Source organism: Prionailurus bengalensis, chromosome D4 (assembly GCF_016509475.1).
Source record: "Prionailurus bengalensis isolate Pbe53 chromosome D4, Fcat_Pben_1.1_paternal_pri, whole genome shotgun sequence".
NCBI classification, from domain to species: Eukaryota; Metazoa; Chordata; class Mammalia; order Carnivora; family Felidae; genus Prionailurus; species Prionailurus bengalensis.
Window position 1 is genome coordinate 62,638,419 of NC_057359.1, and position 9,630 is coordinate 62,648,048.

The 9,630-nt window shown below is 40.0% G+C and overlaps 1 pseudogene; it reads left to right on the forward strand.

Moving 5' to 3' along the window:
- The first annotated feature begins 7,674 nt into the window (after window positions 1-7,674).
- On the forward strand, window positions 7,675-8,604 carry LOC122474408 (annotated as a pseudogene).
- Window positions 8,605-9,630: the final 1,026 nt, after the last annotated feature.

A 9,630-nucleotide genomic window follows, 5' to 3' on the forward strand; every position in this document is an offset into this window, starting at 1 on the left:
TACTTCTTTCATTTTACCTGAAATTAGCATGGCACTTCCAAGTAACTTCTGACAAATTTACTTTTTCTCCCATGAACAAACCTATTATAGGTTCTCACACAGAATAGGATTGTTCTTTAAGACTCAGCTTCTTATATTAACCTTAGGGATATTTATAATATGTTTTTTAAAAATACTATTTAGCAACTGCAAAATAGTTTGATTTTGGTATTTCTCATCTGTTCCTTTCAAAATACTTAAATGGTTTTCAAAAACTTACCTCCCAAATAACTGATTTCTTTGTTTTTTTTTTAGTATCCCACAAAGAAATCAATTTAAATAGTTAAGATTTTGAATATTTTGTCAGTTTTGTCTTAATCTAATTAAAAAAAATTTTTTTTAAGCTTTTATTTTTGAGAGAGAGAGAGAGAGAGAGAGAGAGAGGAGCAGGGGAGGGGCAGAGAGAGAAGGAGACACAGAATCTAAAGCAGGCCCCAGGTTCCAAGCTGTCAACACAGAGTCCGCTGCGGGGCTCGAACTCACGAACTGGGAGATCATGACCTGAGCCAAAGTTGGATGCTCTACCAACTGAACCACCCACCCTTGTCTTCATCTAATTTTAAGACCATTTTGGAGATAAGGTTTCCCTTTTCATCATTAGAGGTCATTCCATCTGCAAGACAGAAAGGTATTTTATAAACAGCAGAACAAAACAATTTGTGCTCCTATTAATTCCATAAATTAACAAACGTCAATCTTTTCTTTTTTTCTAGGAGAGAAAAGCTGTCAATTATCTTACAATGCCTCAGTGGATTCTTGAGATGAACTGCAACTTTTTGGAAAGAAAACAGCGCTCAGTGACGCAGAGTTCTTTGGGGGAAAATGCTGGTAATGTGTGCCATTACCTTGATAATTTCACTCAAGTGCCTGCAGAATCTGACTCTTATACCCTGAAAACTTCAAGGTTAGCTTAAGCAGGTTCAGATTAATCAGTTCAAGGGGGCTAGTGCATAAAGACCAAGTGTCAACGTTTGGATTTATAATAAAAAATACACTGGGGCACCTGGGTGGCTCAGTCGGTTGAGCATCCAACTTTGGCTTAGGTCATGATCTCACAGTCTGTGAGTTTGAGCCCTGCGTCCAGCTCTATACTAAAGGCTCACAGCCTGGAGCCTGATTCGGATTCTGTCTCCCTTTCACTCTGCCCCTCCCCTGCTCACACTCTTTCTCTCTCAAAAATAAATAAACATTTAAAAATACACCTGTACAGAGACTAGATACTCAAGTTAACATGCCTGAACATTCTTTTCCAATGGGCACACCTCCATGGGAAGAAACAAATATCATGATCACAAGATTGAACAGTGGACAGGGAAATGGAACAAAGGGAATAAGTTAAATACGCTGAATGATTGCTAGTAAGAGAGCTTGATGAGCCCACTTTCAAACATGGGTTAGATTTGCCCCAGAGAAGGGATTTCTGAAGCGTTGCAAGTAAGTTTCTTCTCTGAGCAATGTTGAATGAGCACAGCTAAAATTTTCTTTAGGAATTTCCTTTTTCTTGTTTTAAAGGATAATCAATTCCGCTTCTGATTGACATTTGTTCTTTAGCTAATGAATTCAGTTTAGCTTCTGTCTTACAATCCTTGAAAGCTTTTTTTTTTAAGTGACATCCCTATTTGAAATCAGGATATATCGTTTTTTTAATTAACTCCAAAAGATGGAATTTTGTTTCCTTTATTTATAATTAGTATTTGGGTTTCCCCATCCCTATCATGCCCACACATATATGAATCTGCCCCTATTATATGACCATCACCGTTAATTTTACAATTATATAAAATTAGGATTGGGACTGTAAAAGCTTCTTTTTGAATACTCAGGCAAAAATGTTGATTTTATTGTAAGAAAAGATATTCTCAGAACTGCTGAGGACTTGTAAGAATACCATCTTTATAATTTATGAATTTTAATAGATTTTTAAGTTTTACTACCACTATATCTAAATCCTAAATTTTGATTGTTTGCAGTGTGGACCTCATATGATAGAAAATAGAAATGCTCTCCTTTGTCTTCACAGAGTGTAGGAAAGGACTAAGAAAATCTTTGAGTAAAATATGTTTAAGTAAATACACACATATTCATACACTTACAAATATACACACATTTATATTTATAACAGTTGCATCCTAAAACTGGAAAAAATATTTCAAATTAATGTTTTTTCTTTTCTCTACCACTTACTCTTTTTGCATGAAATGTGATTTCAGGGACTAAAAATTACAAAATAAAAAGCTAGCTTCTTAGCAAATGATTTACAGATATTTCCTATGGATACAGCAGGTACTTTCTTTGTAAAATAGACGTTTGATGTTGAAAGAAGACCTAAGAGTATTGTTGCCTAACCATATAGTCATTCTCACACAACAGCTATAATTTAGTCCTGACTTCCTCCTTGGAATCATTTGCATGACCCAGGATGAAAAAAATACTCCTTAACGTCGAAGCTTTGAAAAATAACCAGGAAATTTAGTAAGAGTAGGGGGCACAAGTGATAAACTCACAACATCATCTACTTAGGCCAACTCTTTTCATTTGTACATAAGAATGAAATGTAATCTATTATATATAAAATATGAGAACGATATACATTATAGCTCTCTCTCTTTAAGCTGTATCTGGAGAGGCAGTATCTGAATGAGAGCAGTGCTGGAGGCAGGCTACCCTGTGAAATTTCCTGCACCACCATTTGAAAGTTGTGTGATTTGGGGCAAATTAGTTCTTATTTTTGTACTTCAATTTCCTTATCTTATATAATTTGGGTGATATTAGCACCTGTTTTATTGGGTCATTGTGAGGCTGACACGGGGCGACAGAGAGAGAATTGGGCATAGTCCCTGTTGTAAAGGAGGAAAAATTTTACCCATCTTAGGTTTCTGGCTGAGACTCTAATAAAAAAGACAGATTAACAAGAGAAAAACAGTTTATGAACGAGCATGGCACCTACCATACTTTCCAGAAACTCCACTGGAAAGTAACTGAAAATGGCAGCTTAGACTTCCAGCTTAGGTAGCACCTTCAACAAAAGGCAATAACTGGGGCACCTGGGTGGCTCACTCGGTTAAGCTATGACTTCAGCTCAGGTCATGATCTTGCCCTTCCCAAGTCTGAACCCAGCATCTGGCTCTGTGCTGACAGCTCAAAGCCTGTAGCCTGTTTCAGAGTCTGTGTCTCTCTCTCTCTCTGCCCCTACCCCGCTCGCACTCTGTCTCTGTCTCTGTCTCTCTCTCTCAAAAATAAATAAACATTAAAAATTTTTTTCAAAAAAGGTAATAACTGAAAGGCAAAGAAAATCAGTTTTTGATTTCCCAAGTCAGCAAACTGAGGAAAGACAAACATATGAGAGAAGAACAACGGAGTAAGATTTGTTCACAGATTCCTCCAGTCTCTGATCTGACAAGAAGGTCTTCTAGCCTCCTGGTACAGGGAAGGTACGGTTCACACGAGAGTTTTATCTCCTGCTTTCAGCAAGAAAAAGAAGGGTCAGACTGTCCTTTCACCTACTCTTAAGTGCTCTTAATTCAAAATAATCAAATATGCCAAAGTGGCATATTTTGGGTGACATATTCTGGTTTCCTTCACTGTCATACAATGGGACAGGATTAAGTGCTGGCAAGGAAGTGGAGTAACGAGATTCTTATCTTTTACTGGTAGGACTATAAGCTGGTGTGCCCACTTTTGAAAACTGTTCTTACTAAATTTAACACATACTTACTACATGACCCAGAAATTCTACTCCCAGGTATTGAGAGAAATGAAAACTCCTATCCACCAGAAATGTTTTCATGACTGTTTAGAGCAGCTTTATTCTTTTCAATTTTTTTAATGTTTATTTATTTTTGAGAGAGCGTGAGTGGGAGAGGAGCAGGGAGAGAGGGAGACACAGAATCGGAAGCAGGCTCCAGGCTCTGAGCTGTCAGCATAGAGCCTGACGGGGGGCTCAAACCCATGAACCGTGAGATCACGGCCTGAGCCAAAGTTGGTCACTCAACCAACCCAAGCGGCTTTATTCTTAGCTGAAAACAACCCGAATATCCATCAAGAGTGGAATAAATAAATTGTGATATGTTCATACTACTCAGCAAGATGAAGGAACAAATGCCTGGAGCACACAATAGCATAGATAATCCCACAGACATTATTCTGATTAAAAAACAAGCCAGATACTAGAAAAGTACATACTGTAAAGTTCTATTTATATAACTTTCAAGAACAGGCCAAGCTACTTTTTAGAGATAAAACAGAAGTTACCTCTTGTAGAGTAGGAAAAAGGGACCTGAAAGGGCCACAGGGAAGCTTCAGGGGTGACAGGTGACAGCAAAGGTCTACAGCTTAATTGGGATGTGAGTTACACAGGGACATAAATATCTATCAACGCTCGTCAAACCATATTCTTTTTTTTTTTTCAGTGTATTTATTTATTTTGAGAGAGAGAGAAAGAGCAGGAGCAGGGGAGGGGCAGAGAGACAGAATCCCAAGAAGGCTTTGCACTGTCAGCACAGAGCCTGATTCAGGGCTTGATCCCACAAACTGCAAGTTCATGACCTGAGCTAAAACCAAGAGTTGGATACTTAAGTGACTAAGCCACCCAGGTGCCCCTCATCAAACTATATTCTTAAGATCTAAGCATTTCACAGTTGTAAAAGCTAAGAAGAGTTCTATTTTACATCATCTCCTTTATTTAAAAAATTTTTTATTTGACATTTATTGATCATTTATTTTATGCCAAACAGTTTTACATATGCTTTGTTACAAGTATTCTCCTATAACTTTATAATGAGTCTAAGATTTAGGTGTTATTATTATATAGAAATATATTGTATATTGCTGGGAAAGCTTAAGTAACTTAACCTAACTCCCACAGCTACTAAGAGATGCTGCTAGGGTCGGATGTCTTATCACTTACAATGCTCTCCTCTCTTCCTTACTTCAGAATGAGCTTATGATTCAATCCCATAACTAGAACAAATCATTTAAAAAAAATTTTTTTTTAATGTTTATTATTTGAGAAAGAGACAGAGAGCAAGCAGAGGAGGGGCAGAGAGAGAGGGAGACACAGAATCAGAAGCAGGCTCCAGGCTCTGAGCTGCCAGCACAGAGCCTGACACGGGGCTCCAACCCACAGGCCACAAGATCATGACCTGAGCTGAAGTCACCCGCCTAAATGACTGAGCCATCCAGAGCCCCTAGAACAAATTGTTTTAATTGTAGTTCACTATTACATGTACTTTTGAGAATTATTTTTTTAATCTTGACAAAATTTCAGACTTCTGACCTAAAGAACTAGGAGATAACAAATGGGCATTGTATTAAAGCACTATGTTTGTGGTTTTCTTACAGCAGCAATAGAAAAATAATACAGATGTCTGGCTCTTCTTCAGCCTGGGCATCAGCCACCGCCAAAGCCCTTCCATTCAGGATGATATGGTAACCCTCAAACAGCTAGTGACATGCAATATCCCCATTAAATGTTAAATTCACTTTTTGAAAAATAAAAAAATATTTTACTAAAGGATCTTTTGGTACCTAGAGGCACAAATCCATTCAAGCAATCCAAATGTTTTCAACCTTTATATATTGGGGCACCTGGATAGTTCGGTCAGTTGAGCATCTGACTTTGGTTCAGGTCATGATCTCGTGGTTCGTGGGTCCAAGCCCCACATGGGGCTTTGCACTGACAACACAGAGCCTGCTTGGGATTCTCTCTCTCTCTCAAAAATAAATAGAGAGAGTGAGCAGGGGAGGGGCATAGAGAGATGGAGAGAGAGAATCTGTCAGTGCAGAGCCCAACACAGGGTTCAAACCCACAAACTGTGAGATCATGACCTAAGCCGAAACCAAGAGCCAGATGCTCAACCAACTGAGTCACGCAGGCACCTCTCAAGCAATCCAAATTGAAGGGAATTTGTTGTAAGAATATCAGAGGAGGGGCACTGGGTGGCTCAGTCAGTTAAGCATCTGACTTTGGCTCAAGTCATTATATCACGGTCTGTGAGTTCAAGCCCCTCGTAGAGCTCTGTGCTGATAGCTCGGAGCCTGGAGCCTGCTTCAGATTCTATGTCTCCCTCTCTCTCTCTGACTCTCCCCCCCCCATTCATGCTCTGTCTCTGTCTCAAAAATAAATAAACCTTAAAAAAAATTTTTTTAAGAATATCAGAGGAAATCTCATGGACCACCACCACAGGTAACGAACCTAGTCATTACACAAAAGAAAAGGGATTGAATAGCATTTCTGGAAAAGGTTTCCCTCATAGCTTCAAGCAAGAGTAGAGTGAGAATAAGTATAAAATAATGTCAACAAATTAGTTAAAATTAAATGCTTCCTTTCTCTCTATACTCTGCACATTCATGGCTCATTTGATATAAAACCCTCTATAAATTTGGTTATATAGGAGCTATGCAATTCAAGCTTTTAAAAAAGATCTAGCGTGGTGATGCTGGTGAGAACCAGAGGAGAAAGGATGTGTAGTACCTTGGATGGAAGTAGAATTCACAGGTCTTCATGACGGATGCGGTGTAGGGGTGAGAGAGAAAACAAAAAAACCACATAAGAGTCCTAGGATATTAGCTCCTCCATAAGCTCCAAGAAGATAAATACCAAATCTTTATTTTCCTTATCCTTGTATCTACAGTATTCAACACATAGTTTAGTGTGAGATATTTGTTGTTCACTGATAGAAAACCACTACGTATTTTTTTATTAGAATTGTTTTTAATTTTAGAGAGAGTGAGGGCACACTCACAAGCAGGGGAGAGGGGTAGAGTGGGAGAGAGAGAGAGAGAAAGAATCTTAAGCAAGCTCTATGCTCAGCATGTAGCCCGATGCAGTGCTCGATCCTATGACCCCAGGACCATGACCTGAACCAAAATCAAGAGTCTGATGCTCAACTGACTGAGCCAATCAGGCGCTCCTATTTTTTTTTTTTAATTTTTTTTTTTGAACGTTTATTTATTTTGGGGACAGAGAGAGACAGAGCATGAACGGGGGAGGGGCAGAGAGAGAGGGAGACACAGAATCGGAAACAGGCTCCAGGCTCTGAGCCATCAGAGCCTGACGCGGGGCTCGAACTCACGGACCGCGAGATCGTGACCTGGCTGAAGTCGGACGCTTAACCGACTGCGCCACCCAGGCGCCCCAAGGCGCTCCTATTTTTGTTTTAACTGAGGGACTAACATGATCATATTTAGGATTTAGATAGCTAGCATTGATAGGGGAGAGGATGAACAAGGCTGAGAGGTATCTATCAAAATCCAGTCTCCTTTTCTTCCTGAGAATACAGCTATACTAGAGTTCCCAGCCGTTATTAAGTTAGGTACAGTTATGCAAGCATGCTCTATCCAAAGCAATGTGAGATACACCAAACCCACATCAGTACACATTAGGCTGAACCTTTTTCTACTTTCTCTTTCCAGCAGCTGCAATATGCACATGGTGACCCTGCCTCTACTGCACAAATAAAGAAAAGGTCCTAGCAGTTGACAGAAACACAAGATGGGAGGAGTTTGGATCCCTGAATCACTACATAGAGGAGAGTTACCTGCTGACTTAGAAACCTACTCTGAAATGAGATGAGAAATGAACTTATTGTTCTTTCAGAGGTCTACTTTTTTCTGTCAATGTAGCCATCCTTATTAATGCAGGGTGGGAGCAATGCTAGTGCAGAGTATGTTGTGGAGTCCGCTGGGGTCTTCACCACCATGGAGAAGACTGTGGTTCACCTTAAGGGTGAGGCCAAGAGGGCCATCATCTCTGCCCCTTCTGCTGATTCGCTCATGTTTGTGATGGTCATGAACCATGAGAAGTATGACAACTCCCTCAAGATTGTCAGCAATGCCTTCTACCAACTGCTTGGCTACTCTGGCCAAGGTCATCCATGACAACTTTGGCATTGTGGAGGGGCTCAGGACCACAGTTAATGCCATCACTGCCACAGTCTTCTACTGTGGACAACCACTCTGGGAAGCTGTGGTGTGATGTCCAACAGGCTTCCCAGAACATCATCCCTGCTTCTATTGGAGCTGCCAAGGCTGCCGGCAAGGTCATCCCTGAACTGAATGGGAAGCTTACTGGCATGGCCTTCTGTGTTCCCACCCTTAATGTATCAGTCATGGATCTGACCTGCTGCTTGGATAAAGCTGCCAAATACAATGACATCGAGAAGGTGGTGAAGCAGGCATCAGGATGCCCCCTCAAGGGCATCCTGGACTACACTGAGGACCGGGTCATCTTCTGCTATTTCCACCTTTGATGCTGGGGCTGGCATTGCTCTCAATGACCACCTTGTCAAGCTCATTTCCTGGTATGACAATGAATTTGGCTACAGCAACTGGGTAGTGGACTTTATGGTCCACGTGGCCTCCAAAGAGTAAGAGCCCCCTGGACTACCAGCCTCAGCAAGAGGAAGAGAGAGGCCCTCAGCAGCTGGGGAATCCTTGTCCCAACTCATCCCAAACACACTGAGAATCCCCTGACCTCCAGTTTCCATCCCAGACCCCCTGAAGAAGGGGAGGGGCTTGGGGAGTCCTACCTTATCAGGTACTATCAATAAACGATACTGTATCCAACAAAAAAAAAAGTAAAATTTTAGCTATATTTTCTCTTCCCTCCTCACACTATCAACTAGTGTGAATAATAAAATTACATTAAAATGGAGCAGGAGGGAGGGTTTAGATCTTTTGACTTTTGCCTGCAATTTACCTGAGACAATTGCCTGCACCTATTACTCTATGGTTTATTTCCCTCTTTCCCAAGCATTAAATTGTGTTCTCTTCAGCCTGGGTCATCCAGGAGGGTTAGAAGACTGGCTGATATTTATAGGTGTGCCCAGTGTTTGCTGGAATTTTACTTCTTATCTAAAGATAAGCTGAAAACATAGGATATTTAATAAGAATAACTCAATATAATAGAAGACAAAAAGAAAAAAATTGACATTTGCTAAGAGTGATTACATGCCAAGCCCCATGTGGGAGTCTACTTTAATATCAAGAGTTGTTTGTTAAGTAACTCTTAACCTTAAGATTATAATTCATATTTCCTTGTTTGGTGTAGGAAATTTTATCTGTTCCCTGTGCATGTTAAGGGAAATTAAACTTAAATATACTCATTAATCTTGCAATGTTTAGCTACTATGACTTTATAGATCTAGTTATAATTAACTCAATCAATATAAAGGACTATTTAGACTATCTTCAGTTAAGGAAAAAGGCACTTCTATTCCTTTTTAAATCAGTTATGATGCACATAAAAATAAATGGCACATGATGGTGGCTCAGTCGGTTAAGCACCTGACTTTGGCTCAGGTCATGATCTCATGGTGTGTTGGTCTGAGCCCCAAGTCTGGCTTTGTGCTGACAGCTCAGAGCCTGGGGCCTGCTTCAGATTCTATGTCTCCCTCTCTCTCTCTCTCTCTCTCTCTCTCTCTGCCCCTCTTCCACTCACACTGTCTCTCTCTCTCTCAAAAATAAATAAACATTAAAAAAATGTTTTTAATAAACGGCACATTATAGAACTTGACTTTTTTTTCTGTGATTGTTTCCTGAACCCACAATTCTCCCAGCACAATAAACTTACCTATTAACTCTTATTTGAAA